Here is a 14,064-nt window from a genome sequence, read left to right as displayed (position 1 = left end):
TTTGCCAAGTCTGTAACTGTTACAGTATGTTGCTATGTTAATTTGGTTCTACCATCAATTCCATGCATAATCTTGAGGTGCCTAGTTGACATGTTTTGATGTCCATGTTATGCTCTATCATGCCATGCCTCTTGATGCCTCATACATGTCCTTTAGCATATGTTTTCATTTTCATGAACATGCCTAAATGATGTTCCAGTTTTCTGTTAACTTCATGATGCCATGTTGTGAGCTTGTTATTGATTAATCTATGCCTCTTTTTGTTATGCTCCAATTGCATGAATTGAAGTATACTAGGAGTACTTTGTCCACATGCCAAGTTTGTTAATTTTTGATTTCATATGACCTCTGTTCCAAGCTTGCAAACATGCTATCTTGTTGTTGTTGTTTTACACTTGCTGAAACTGTTACAACTTTCAAACTTGTCTTGTTGGTTCCCACTAGTCCATGAGCCATATGTATATGATGCCTTGTTGTTATTTGCTCCTTGTTATGTGTACTTTGATGCCATGCCCTTGATTGCCATATAACTTGCTGTAGATTGTATCTTTCTTGCTCTAAAGTTGCCATCATGCTAAATCCGTCATCCTGTTAACAACATGTTCCTTTTTGCAAGCATCATAGTTTTTACTCCATGCATCATATGAACTTGTGCCCTTGGACTAAGTTGAAGTATATCATGTCTATTACATGTCCATGGCTTTTGCATAATTACTTAAGTTTCTATGTCTGCTGTTATGTGCCTCCAAAGTCAACATCATAATGTTATTGTTTTGCATTCCCAGATTTCCTCTTAAGTCTGAGAATCATCTTATATCATGTTGCATCTTGTCTTGTTGATTGCCTTTGATCTAGGGATCATATGGAGATGCTTAGTAATCATGAATTACCATGTTTAACATGTACTTTAATGCCATGCTTTTGTTTGTTATGTTCTTGCACTATATCATCATTGTTTCATGCCTCCAACATGTCAACATGTTAACTCTGCTCATGCACAGGCTCTGTTTTTCACTAAGTCATAATCTTTGTTATTAAGTTGCTTTTTGCATTGATCATCTTGATTTAATCCTAATGCCTGTGAACTTGAACCTTAATGATATTTGAAGCATGTAATATTTACTTTGAGTGCATATCAAGTTTATGCCCATATGTTTCCTATAGCATGTTGTTTCCTTGATTGCGAAGTGCTTAGTTGCTATTTTGGGCGGTTTGTGTTTGAAACTTGTATTGAGTGTATGTGTTGAACCGTTGCTCCGTTTTGAGCATGCTCTATATGAAACTTGCTTAGTTTTGCATGTAGTTTCATGTTACCTTGTTGCATCCATGTTATGGAGTGTTTGTGATGGTGTTTTGCTTGCATTTGCATCAATGCCATGTTTAACTTGTTTTGCTCATATCTTCTAAGCCATAGCTCCGAATTAAATGAACTTTGTATGTAACTTGACTAGAAAACCGTGTAGATCATCTTGGTGCACTTTAACTTGATGTTTAACAACTTCAACATTGTGTTCTAATCAGATCTGGACCAATTCCAAAATTTGCATATGAGGACTTACCGGAATTGTTATATGTTGATTCCGTCCTCATTTAAACTTGCTTTGATGTGTTGCTCTTGTATGCATCATCTCTTGGCATGAGTAGCATCATGTAGCCTTGTCATGCATCATACTTGGTTGAGCATCATGTCATGTTAATGTGCTTGTGTGTTTACCATGTTGTTTGCTTCTTTCCGGTTGTGCTCCTTGATAGTTCATGTTTTGTTGCGGTTGTGAGGATTCGTCCGACTATGTGGCTTCATCTTCTTCATGGAATCGTTCTTCTTCATAGCAGGATTTCAAGCAAGATGACTGTCACCTTGGATCTCACTACTATCTTTGCTATGCTAGTTGTCGCATTGCTATCGCTATGTCGCGCTACCTACCACTTGTTTATCAAGCCTCCCAAATTGCCATGATAGCCTCTAACCTTTTCACTCTTCCTAGCAAACCGTTGTTTGGCTATGTTACCGCTTTGCTTAGCCCCTCTTATAGCGTTGCTAGTTGCAGGTTGTTCCATGTTAGGACATGGATATCGTGGGATATCAAAATATCTCTTATTTAATTAATGCATCTATATACTTGGTAAAGGGTGGAAGGCTCGGCCTTATGCCTGGTGTTTTGTTCCACTCTTGCCGCCCTGGTTTCCGTCATACTGGTGTTATGTTCCTTGATTTTGCGTCCCTAACATGATGAGAACGGGATACGCACAACTCCTATCAGGCTAGGTCGGTGCATCGGGAGGTCTTGCTGGACTTGTTTTACCATTGTTGAAATGTCTTGTGCACCGGGATTACGATTCTGGTCGGAGGGTCCAGCGATGGAGGATTGTCTCCGTGGATCGTGAGCTTGTCATGGGCTAAGTTGGGATATCCCTGCAGGGTTTAAACTTTTGAGAGCCGTGCCCGCGGTTATGTGGCAGATGGGAATTTGTTAATATCCGATTGTAGAGGACTTGAAGTAAACTCATTTAAAATACACCAACCGCATTGCATAACCGTGGCTGTCTCTTTTTGGGGAAGTTCGAGAGGAGAAAACGGTTGGGTTATGTTTGAGCGCACGTAGTTCAGGATCACTTCTTGATCATTACTAGTTTGCAACCATTTGCGTAGTTTCTCATCTTACTCATGTATTCGTGAGTTAGCCACCATACATTGCTTAGTTGCTTGCTGCAACCTAACCACTTACCCTTTCCTTACCCATAAAGCTTTGCTAGTATTGATACCCATGGTAATGGGATTGCTGAGTCCTCGTGGCTCACAGATTACTACAACAATAGTTGCAGGTATAGGTAAAGTGATGATCATGACACAAGAGCGATGTTTTACTTGTGTTGGAGTTCTTCTTCTTCGTCGTCGATCTTGGGTTAGGTTCCTGGTCGGCAGCCTAGGCTAGCAAGGTGGATGTCGTTAGAGCTTTTGTTTATGTTACATCTGTAGGCAGATGTTGTACTCTAGTATGTTGTATTGTTGTATTCTTGTGGCATTGTATGCCTTTTCTATGTATCCTGACTATTATGTAATATTACGATGTAATGATATCCACACCTTGAAAAAGTGTGTCAATATGCAGTCCTATCCTTGGTGGGACCTTCGATTTCCTTTAGGATAGAGTCGCATATTGGGCGTTACAGAGATGTTCCAGGAGTTGAAGTTAATATTTCAAGCAAATGCCCGAGTTGAGAGATATGAAGTCTCCAACAAGTTCTATAGATGCAAAATGGAGGAGAATAGTTCTGTCAGTGAACACATAATCAAAATGTCTGGGTATCATAACCACTTGACTCAGCTGGGAGTTAATCTTCCAGATGATAGTGTTATTGACGGAGTTCTTCAATCATTGCCACCATGCTACGAAGGCTTCGTGATGAACTATAATATGCAAGGGATGGATAAGATAATTCCCGTGCTCTTCGCAATGCTCAAAGTTGCGGAGGTAGAAATCAAGAAGAAGCATCAAGTGTTGATGGTTAACAAGACCACTAGTTCCAAGAAAAAGGGCAAGGGAAAGAAGGGGAACTTCAAGAAGAATGGCAAGCAAGTTGCCAGTCCCGGGAAGAAGCCCAAGTCTAGACCCAAGCCTGAAACTGAGTGCTTCTACTGCAAAGGGACTGATGACTGGAAGCGGAACTGCCCCAAGTATTTGACGGATAAGAAGGATGGCAAAGTGAACAAAGGTATATTTGATATACATGTTATTGATGTGTACCTTACTAATGCTCATAGTAGCACCTGGGTATTTGATGGTTCGGTTGCTCATATTTGTAACTCGAAACATGGGCTATGGATTAAACGAAGATTGGCTAAGGACGAGATGACGATGCACGTTGGGAATGGTTCCAAGGTCGATGTGATCACCATCGGCACGATACCTCTATATCTACCTTCGGGGTTAGTTTTAGACCTGGATAATTGTTATTTGGTGCCAGCGTTGAGCATGAACATTATATCTGGATCTTGTTACATCTGAGATGGTTATTCATTTAAATTAGAGAATAATGGTTGTTCTATTTATATGAGTAATATCTTTTATGGTCATGCACCCTTGAAGAGTGGTCTATTTTTATTGAATCGCGATTGTGGTGATACACATATTCATAATATTGATGCCAAAAGATGCAAAGTTGATAATGATAGTGCAACATATTTGTGGCACTGCCATTTTTGTCATATTGGTGTAAAACGCATGAATAAACTCCATGCAGATGGACTTTTGGAATCACTTGATTATGAATCATTTGATACTTGTGAACCATACCTCATGGGCTAGATGACTAAAACTCCGTTCTCCGGAACAATGGAGCGAGCTAATGACCTATTGGAAATAATACATACCGATGTATGCGGTCTGATAAGTGTTGAGGCTCACAGTGACTATCATTATTTTCTTACCTTCACGGATGATTTGAGCAGATATGGCTATATCTACTTAATGAAACACAAGTCTGAAACATTTGAAAAGTTCAAAGAATTTCAGAGTGAAGTGGAGAATCATCGTAACAAAAAAATAAAGTTTCTATGATCTGATCGCAAAGGTGAATATTTGAGTTACGAGTTTGGCCTTCATTTAAAACAATGTGGAATAGTTTCACAACTCACGCCACCTGGAACACCACAGCGTAATGCTATGTCCGAACATCGTAACCGTACTTTATTAGATATGGTGAGATCTATGATGTCTCTTACCGATTTACCACAATCATTTTGGGGTTATGCATTAGAGACAGCTGCATTCACTTTAAATAGGGTACCGTCTAAATCCGTTGAGACGACACTGTATGAAACGTGGTTTGGCAAGAAACCAAAGTTGTCGTTTCTTAAAGTTTGGGGTTGCGATGCTTATGTGAAAAAGCTTCAGCCTGATAAGCTCGAACCCAAATCGGAGAAGTGTGTCTTCATAGGATACCCCAAAAGAAACTGTTGGGTACACTTCTACCATAGATCCGAAGGCAAGATCTTTGTTGCTAAGAATGGATCCTTTCTAGAGAAGGATTGTCTCTCGAAAGAAGTGAGTGGGAGGAGAGTAGAACTTGATGAGGTAATTGTACCTTCTCTCAAATGGGAAAGTAGCTCATCACATAAAACCGTTCCAGTGATGCCTGCACCAACTAGAGAGGAAGCTAATGATAATGATCATGAAACTTCCGATCAAGTTACTACCGAACCTCGTAGGTCAACCAGAGCACGTTCTGCACCAGAGTGGTTCGGTAACCCTATTCTAGAAGTCATGTTACTAGACCATGATGAACCTATGAACTATGAAGAAGCGATGATGAGCCCAGATTCCAATAAATGGCTTGAGGCCATGAAATCTGAGATAGGATTCATGTATGAGAACAAAGTGTGGATTGTGGTTGACTTGCCCGATGATCGGCGAGCATAGAGAATAAATGGATCTTCTAGAAGAAGACTGGCGCTGATGGTAATATTACTTTCTACAAAGCTCGACTTGTCGCGAAAAGTTTTCGACAGGTTCAAGGAGTTGACTACGATGAGACTTTCTGACCCATAGCGATGCTTAAGTCTATCTGAATCATGTTATCAATTGCCGCATTTTATGATTATGAAATCTAGCAAATGAACATCAAAATTGCATTCCCTAATGGATTTCTTAAAGAAGATTTGTATATGATGCAAGCAGAAGGTTTTGTCTATCCTAAAGGTGCTAACAAAGTGTGCAAGCTCCAGCGATCCATCTATGAACTGGTGCAAGCATCTTGGAGTTGGAATATACGCTTTGATGAGGTGATCAAAGCATATGGTTTTATACAGACTTTCGGAGAAGCCTATATTTACAAGAAAGTGAGTGGGAGCTCTGTAGCATTTCTAATATTATATGTGGATGACATATTGTTGATTGGAAATGATGTAGAATTTCTGGATAGCACAAAAGGATACTTGAATAAAAGTTTTTCAATGAAAGATCTTGGTGAAGCTGCTTATATATTGGGCATCAAGATCTATAGAGATAGATCAAGATGCCTAATAGGACTTTCACAAAGCGCATACCTTGATAAAGTTTTGAAGAAGTTCAAATGGATCAGTCAAAGAAAGGGTTCTTGCCTATGTTACAAGGTGTGAAGTTGAGTCAGACTCAATGCTTGACCACTATAAAAGATAGAGAGAAAATGAAAGTCATTCCCTATGCCTCAGCCATAGGTTCTATCATGTATGCTATGCTATGTACCAGACCTGATCTGTGCCTTGCTATAAGTTTAGCAGGGAGGTACCAAAGTAATCCAGGAGTGGATCACTAGACAGCGGTCAAGAACATCCTCAAGTACCTGAAAAGGACTAATGATATGTTTCTCATTTATGGAGGTGACAAAGAGCTCGTCGTAAATGGTTACGTCGATGCCAGCTTTGACACTGATCCGGATGACTCTAAGTCACAAACCGGATACGTATTTATATTGAATGGTGGAGCTGTAAGTTGGTGTAGTTCCAAGCAAAGCGTCAGGGCGGGATCTACGTGTGAAGCGGAGTACATAGCTGCTTCGGAAGCAGCAAATGAAGGAGTCTGGATGAAGGAGTTCATATCTGATCTAGGTGTAATACCTAGTGCATCAGGTCCAATGAAAATCTTTTTTGACAAAGTGGAGCAATTTCCTTAGCGAAGGAATCCATATTTCACAAAAGAACCAAACATATCAAGAGACACTTGATACGTCTCCAATGTATCTATAATTTTAGATTATTCCATGCTATTATATTATCTGTTTTGGATGTTTAATGGGGTTTAATATGCTCTTTTATATTATTTTTGGGACTAACCTATTAACCGGAGGCCTAGTGCCAGTTTTTGTTTTTTGTTTTTGCCTATTTTAGAGTTTTGCAGAAAAGGAATACCAAATGGAGTCCAAACGGAATGAAAGCTTCACAAGGATCTTTCTTGGTCCGAAAGCAATCCAGAAGACTTGGAGTCGAAGTCTGGAACTCCACGAGGAAGCCACGAGGCAGGAGGGCGCGCCCCCACCCTCGTGGGCCCCTTGTAGCTCCACCGACGTACTTCTTTCGCCTATATATACTCTTATATGCTAGAAACATTAGGGGGGTCCACGAAACCACTTTTCCACCGCCGCAACCTTATGTACCCGTGAGATCCCATCTTGGGGCCTTTTCCGGTGATCTGCCGGAGGGGGGATCGATCACGAAGGGCTTCTTCATCAACACCATTGCCTCTCCGATGAAGCGTGAGTAGTTTGCCACAGACCTTCGGGTCCATAATTATTAGCTAGATGGCTTCTTCTCTCTCTTTGATTCTCAATACAAAGTTCTCCTCTATGTTTGATGTCTACTACACAACCTTCTTCTTGTAGACGTTGTTGGGCCTCCAAGTGCAGAGGTTTGTAGGACAGTAGCAAATTTCCCTCAAGTGGATGACCTAAGGTTTATCAATCCGTAGGAGGCGTAGGATGAAGATGGTCTCTCTCAAGCAACCCTGCAACCAAATAACAAAGAGTCTCTTGTGTCCCCAACACACCCAATACAATGGTAAATTGTATAGATGCACTAGTTCGGCGAAGAGAGAGTGAAACAAGTGGTATATGGATAGTAGATAAAGGTATTTGTAATCTGAAATAATAAAAACAGCAAGCTAACGAATGATAAAAGTGAGCGTAAATGGTATTGCAATGCGTGGAAATAAGGCCTAGGGTTCATACTTTCGCTAGTGTAAGTTCCCTCAACAATACTAACATAATTGGATCACATAACTATCCCTCAACATGCAACAAAGAATCACTCCAAAGTCACTAATAGCGGAGAACGAACGAAGAGATTATGGTAGGGTACGAAACCACCTCAAAGTTATTCTTTCCAATCAATCCATTGGGCTATTCCTATAAGTGTCACAAACAGCCCTAGAGTTCGTACTAGAATAACACCTTAAGACACAAATCAACCAAAACCCTAATGTCACCTAGATACTCCAATGTCACCTCAAGTATCTGTGGGTATGATTATACGATATGCGTCACACAATCTCAGATTCATCTATTCAACCAACACAAAGGACCTCAAAGAGTGCCCCAAAGTTCTACCGGAGAATCACGACGAAAACGTGTGCCAACCCCTATGCATAGGTTCATGGGCGGAACCCGCAAGTTGATCACCAAAACATACATCAAGTGAATCACGTGATATCCCATTGTCACCACAGATATCCACGGCAAGACATACATCAAGTGTTCTCAAATCTTTAAAGACTCAATCCGATCAGATTACTTCAAAGGGGAAACTCGATTCATTACAAGAGAGAACAGGGGGAGGAGAAACATAAGATCCAACTATAATAGCAAAGCTCGCGATACATCAAGATCGTATCATCTCAAGAACACAAGAGAGAGAGAGATCAAACACATAGCTACTGGTACATACCCTCAGCCCCGAGGGAGAACTACTCCCTCCTCGTCATGGAGAGCACCGGGATGATGAAGATGGCCACCGGAGAAGGATTTCCCCCTCCGGCAGGGTGCCAGAACGGGTCTAGATTGGTTTTCGGTGGCTACGGAGGCTTCTGGCGGCAGAACTCCTGATCTATGTTTCGTTCTGGAAGTTTTAGGTCACGTGGGTATATATGGGTGCAGGAGGTACGTTAGGGGAGCCACGAGGGTCCCACGAGACAGGGGGCGCGCCTTAGGGGGGGCCACCCTCGTGAGCATCTCGTTCCTTCCTTGATGTGGGGTCCAAGTCCATCGGGTGTGTTTCCTTCCAAAAATAACTTCTCAAGTTGATTTCGTTCCGTTTCGACTCCGTCTGATATTCCTTTTCTTCAAAACACTAAAATAGGCATAAAACAGCAAATCTAGGCTGGGCCTCCGGTTAATAGGTTAGTCCCGAAAGTAATATAAAAGTGGAAAATAAAGCCCAATATTGCCCAAAACAGTAGATAATATAGCATGGAGCAATCAAAAATTATAGATAAGTTGGAGACGTATCAATGTTATTGGAGATCTATTCGATGTAATACTCTTTTGCGGTGTGTTTGCCGAGATCTGATGAATTGTGGATTTATGAACAAGATTATCTATGAATATTATTTGGTTCTTCCCTGAATTCTTATTTGCATGATTTGATATCTTTGCAAGTCTCTTCGAATCATCGGTTTAGTTTGGCCTACTAGATTGATCTTTCTTGCAATGGGAGAAGTGCTTAGCTTTGGGTTCAATTTTGCGGTGTCCTTTCCCAGTGACAGTTGGGGAAACAAGGCACGTATTGTATTTTTTCCATCGAGGATAAAAAGATGGGGTTTATACCATATTGCTTGAGTTTATCCCTCTACATCATGTCATCTTGCTTAATGCGTTACTCCGTTCTTATGAACTTAATACTCTAGATGCATGCTGGATAGCGGTCGATGTGTGGAGTAATAGTAGTAGATGCAGAATCGTTTCGGTCTACTTGACATGGACGTGATGCCTATATTCATGATCATTGCCTTAGATATATTCATAACTATGCGATTTTCTATCAATTGCTCGGCACTAATTTGTTCACCCACCGTAATACATGCTATCTTGAGAGAAGCCACTAGTGAAACCTATGGCCCCCGGGTCTCTTTCCTATTATATTGCATCTCTTTTATTTACATCGCATCTCATTTACTATTTTGCAATCTTTACTTTCCAATCTATACAACAAAAAATACCAAAAATATTTACTTTAATATCTCTATTAGATCTCACTTTTGCAAGTGACCATGAAGGGATTGACAACCCTTTATCACATTGGTTGCATGGTTCTTGATTGTTTGTGCGGGTACTACGCGACTTGTGCGTTGTCTCCTACTAGATTGATACCTTGGTTCTCAAAACTGAGGGAAATACTTACGCTACTTTGCTTCATCACCCTTTCCTCTTCAAGGGAAAACCAACGCATGCTCAAGAGGTAGCAACACTTCAACTCCATCCATGATCAAGTCAAGAAAGGATACATAGAGATTTGCAAAATACACACAAATCTGAATGTGGCAGACCTGTTGACTAAGCCTCTTCCACGAGCAAAACATGATCAATGATACGTCTCCAACGTATCTATAATTTTTGATTGTTCCATACTATTATATTATTTGTTTTGGATGTTTAATGGGATTTAATATACCTTTTATATTATTTTTGGGACTAACCTACTAACCAAAGGCCCAGTGCAAATTACTATTTTTTTTGCCTATTTCAGTGTTTCCCAGAAAAGGAATATCAAACGGAATCCAAACGGAATGAAACCTTTGGGAGAGTTATTTTTGGAACAAACGCAATCTAGGAGACTTGGAGTGGACGTCAAGGAAGCAACAAGGCAGCCACGAGGTAGGAGGGCGCGCCCAGGGGGGTAGGCACGCCCCCCACCCTCATGGGCCCCTCGTGGCTCCGCCGACCTACTTCTTTCACCTATATATACTCATATACCCCGAAAACATCTGAGAGCACCACGAAACCCTATTTCCACCGCCGCAACCTTCTGTACCCGTGAGATCCCATCTTGGGGCCTTTTCTGGCGCTCCGCGGGAGGGGGAATCGATCACGGAGGCTTCTACATCAACACCATGGCCTCTCCGATGATGTGTGAGTAGTTTACCACACACCTTCGGGTCCATAGTTATTAGCTAGATGGCTTCTTCTCTCTCTTCGGATCTCAATACAAAGTTCTCCTCGATTCTCTTGGAGATCTGTTTGATGTAATTCTTTTTGCGGTGTGTTTGTCTAGATCCAATGGATTGTGGGTTTATGATCAAGATTATCTATGAATAATATTTGATTCTTCTCTGAATTCTTTTATGCATGATTTAATATCTTTGCAAGTCTCTTCGAATTATCAGTTTGGTTTGGCCTACTATATTGATCTTTCTTGCAATGGGAGAAGTTCTTAGCTTTGGGTTCAATCTTGCGGTGTCCTTTCCCAGTGACAGCAGGGGCAGCAAGGCACATATTCTATTGTTGCCATCGAGGATAAAAAGATGGGGGTTTATATCATATTGCTTGAGTTTATCCCTCTACATCATGTCATCTTGCCTAATGTGTTACTCTGTTCTTATGAACTTAATACTCTAGATGCATGCTGGATAGCGGTCGATGTGTGGAGTAATAGTAGTAGATGCAGAATCGTTTCGGTCTATTTGTCACGGATGTGATGCCTATATACATGATCATGCCTAGATATTCTCATAACTATGCGCTTTTCTATCAATTGCTCGACAGTAATTTGTTCACCCACCGTAGAATTTGCTATCTTGAGAGAAGCCACTAGTGAAACCTATGGGCCCCGGGTCTATCTTCCATCATATTATTTTCCTATCTACTTGCTATTTCTGCCGCCTTTTTATTTTGCAAAGTTTATTTTCCAATCTGTACAACAAAATACCAAAAATATTTATCTTATTATCTTTATTAGATCTCACTTTTACAAGTGGCCTTGAAGGGATTGACAACACCTTTATCGCGTTGGTTGCAAGGTTCTTGATTGTTTGTGCAGGTACGAGGGACTTGCATGTAATCTCCTACTAGATTGATAACTTGGTTCTCAAAAACTGAGGGAAATACTTACGCTACTTTGCTGCATCACCCTTTCCTCTTCAAGGGAAAACCAATGCAAGCTCAAGAGGTAGCAAGAAGGATTTCTGGTGCCGTTGCCGGGGAGGTTGAACCAAGTCTAGTCAAGATTTGATCTCCCAGCAACTAGCCATTTCTGGCGTCGTTGCCGGGGAGATATATGCACAAGTCAAGACATACCAAGTACCCATCACAAACTCTTATCCCTCGCATTATATTATTTGCCATTTGCCTCTCGTTTTCCTCTCCCCCACTTCACCTTTGTCGTTTTATTCGCCCTCTTCCGTTCGTCCTTCCGTTTGCTCGTGTTTCCATGTGCCTTCTATTAGCTTGCATCTTCGCTTTCTAAATATCTATTCTTATGGATCCTCATCCTCTCACTAATATTTTTAAAATATCCAATTATGATGAACCAATTGCTAGTGAGTTGAGTGCACTAGATCATCTTTATCGAGTTTTGCGTGAAATGTGTGAATCTGAAAGTTGTGATGAAGTGCTTTATAGAGTGATTCACGATAGATCTTTGAATAAAAAACATGATTGCAATAATTTTATTATAAATTCTATTGATGTAAATTGTGCTAATAATATGCAAAACCCTAACCTTGGGGGATGCTAGTTTTTCTATGTCATCTACTTGTTGCAATGATCATGATTGGGATGATTCTTCTTACGATTTTGAAAATTTATTTAAGCCCCATGATGAATATGAGATTGATAATAATGTTTGCAATAATATTGAAAGTGGGTTTGGAAGAGTGTCTGTGACGTCCGGATAATTACGCTACAGTAATCCTCTACTAATGGTGCCAAGTCATCACAATTAATTTTTGCTAATCATCGCTTTGTTCCAAACTGATCTCGAATTCAAATTTAAAAGATAAGTCAAATTATTATTTCTTCAAACTATAAAACTAAAATGTTCGAATTTTGGTATAAAATACCCTAATCAATTGTCAGTTGTAACCAACATCATTTGACTTACCATTTAATTTCTAGGAAAATGTAAAGTGGTCAAACACCTACCAAAATAGCCATTTCAGAATAAACAAATGTTTATGTGTTTCCAAACCACTTGAAACTTTGTGGGCCTCTCCAAAATAATGACGACTATTTTATATGACAAGTTTCATATTTTACATAATTCTTTTGCTATTAAAAATAAATAGAAAGCAATAACTCTATTTAAAAAATAAACAGTAGTAAAAGGGTAAATCCTAGGTACTGTGCACTGTAGCCCAATGCTACAGTGCACAGCCTAGCCCACGTAGCCGCCATCTTCACCTCCTGTTCACTCCATCGCGGTGGACGCCGCTCCCGCGTCCATGGCGCGGATGGCCACACGTCGGCCATCCTACGGCCTCCCCGACGTCGTGGGTGCCTACTAGACCGCTCTCGCGGCCCCTCGGCGAACCCTAGCCTCGCAATCCCCTTCCTCTCGCTCTCTCTTTCTCTACTAGAGGTCGCGCCCGAGACTCCCGTCAGCGCCGCGTCGTCGTTGCCGTGCTCCGGGGCATCCCTGAGCTGCTACAAGGTGGCTAGGATCCTCCCTGACCTCGTCTCCTTCACCTACGCATCTGGATCGAAGCTAAAAGGCCATGTATGTTCCGCATCGAGCTGCCATCCCCACCACGGCCGCTGTGGCCATCGCCGTCGAACTCCACCACCGGCGCCTCCCCGACCTTCCCGGAGCTCGCATACGTCCTCCCCAATGAGCCCTCCTCCGGATCCCCCTTCCTCCGCCTCGATTCAGTCACCGTTTGCCGTCCCCGAGAACATCCGAGCTCGCGTCGCGTGTACGCGTACGTGTACTGGCTTAAGCGCGTGTGTGAGCTGCTGCTGCTTAACTGTCGTCTACTGCTGCGGTGTACTACTCCTACAGCGCGCCCGCCCTGGCCTCGCCTCTGCCTGCCGCTGCTCGCCGGCTATCGCCCACGGCCGCGTAGCGCGCCCCTGCTGCTCCTTGCGATGCGTTGCTGCTCATACCACTACTCTGATCTGCTTGCTGCTGCTGTCACTGCACTGCTGCTCTGTTTGCTGCTGCTCACGGCCGCTGCTACTTCTTTCCTTGTGTTGCTGCCGCTGTTGGCCATGGCCGCCGTGGCTTGTGCCTCGTGCGTGCTAGCCATGGCAAGCATAGCCAAGGCCTGGGTGTGCCGCTGCCAATGGCCGGCCCAACTAGTAGGTCTAATTAGTTTAGGCTAAATTAGGTGTTAATTAGTCTAAGGCTATTACAAGTGGACCCAGGCTAATTAATCTAATTAACTAGAATAGTTTAGTTGTTGTCTATGATGTGTGGCTCCCACCTCTAATTAAGCTAGATTAATTAATCTGTTAAACTAAGATAATGATAATTAGGCCCCACTGTCACTATTCATCAGTGGATCAGTCAAAGTTGACTGGATCAACTAAGCCCTCCAGCCCCACATGTCATGCACATGCACACATTTCTGGGTACACTCCTATGTACCAATAGCCATTTTT

The sequence above is a fragment of the Triticum urartu genome, chromosome 1A, assembly GCF_056163025.1.
Source record: "Triticum urartu cultivar PI428250 chromosome 1A, HENAU_Tu73, whole genome shotgun sequence".
Taxonomy (NCBI): Eukaryota; Viridiplantae; Streptophyta; class Magnoliopsida; order Poales; family Poaceae; genus Triticum; species Triticum urartu.
This window is presented reverse-complemented; position numbering follows the sequence as displayed.